This window comes from Notothenia coriiceps, unplaced genomic scaffold (genome assembly GCF_000735185.1).
Source record: "Notothenia coriiceps isolate Sejong01 unplaced genomic scaffold, NC01 NC01_scaffold00027655, whole genome shotgun sequence".
Taxonomy (NCBI): domain Eukaryota; kingdom Metazoa; phylum Chordata; class Actinopteri; order Perciformes; family Nototheniidae; genus Notothenia; species Notothenia coriiceps.
The window spans coordinates 122063-122652 of NW_011360356.1; the positions used below are offsets into that span (position 1 = coordinate 122063).

The 590-nt window shown below is 45.8% G+C and overlaps 1 non-coding gene across 1 annotated transcript; it reads left to right on the forward strand.

Moving 5' to 3' along the window:
- Positions 1 to 273: 273 nt before the first annotated feature.
- On the forward strand, positions 274 to 361 carry trnay-gua (transfer RNA tyrosine (anticodon GUA)). The gene is given in 2 exon segments: positions 274 to 310; positions 326 to 361. It is a non-coding gene; the product is annotated as a tRNA-Tyr (tRNA).
- Positions 362 to 590: the final 229 nt, after the last annotated feature.

A 590-nucleotide genomic window follows, 5' to 3' on the forward strand; every position in this document is an offset into this window, starting at 1 on the left:
TTTATGTTGAAACCGTTAGAGAGAGTGGCACACTTGTTAGCCTGTTCCATTCTTCTTTGTTTTCCGAAGCCGTGGCTTGGAAGTATACTTGCTTCGTTTCTGAAGAAAGTGACTTGGAAGTACGCGACTACCGAGCCAGCATCCTCGAGATTGAGAAACGGCCCCTGAGGCTGGTGGTTTTAGTCCACCAGGTTTTAGGGTTATTGAAGCGCGGCACTAAAGCGATCCCTGTGGGTCCCCGTAGCATCATTGTTTATTCTCTCAACAACGGTCCCTTCGATAGCTCAGTTGGTAGAGCGGAGGACTGTAGAGGGGCAATGCTGACATCCTTAGGTCGCTGGTTCAACTCCGGCTCGAAGGAGGACACTTTTGAGTTTATAGAGAGGTTATTCGTCAAGTGGGGAAATCAAGGTCAGATTCTCATGTTGGCAATAATCATCTTTCAAAGAATGTCCTAGTGTCAGTCAAGCATAACACAATTGTTGTGGATTTAAATGATGTGCTCATGCTGTGTCATCCTGTTTATAGATGTAGTCATTGGTTTGTGAATGTGCTCTAAGGAGGAGAGTTTTGAGGTCATGGGGAAATCA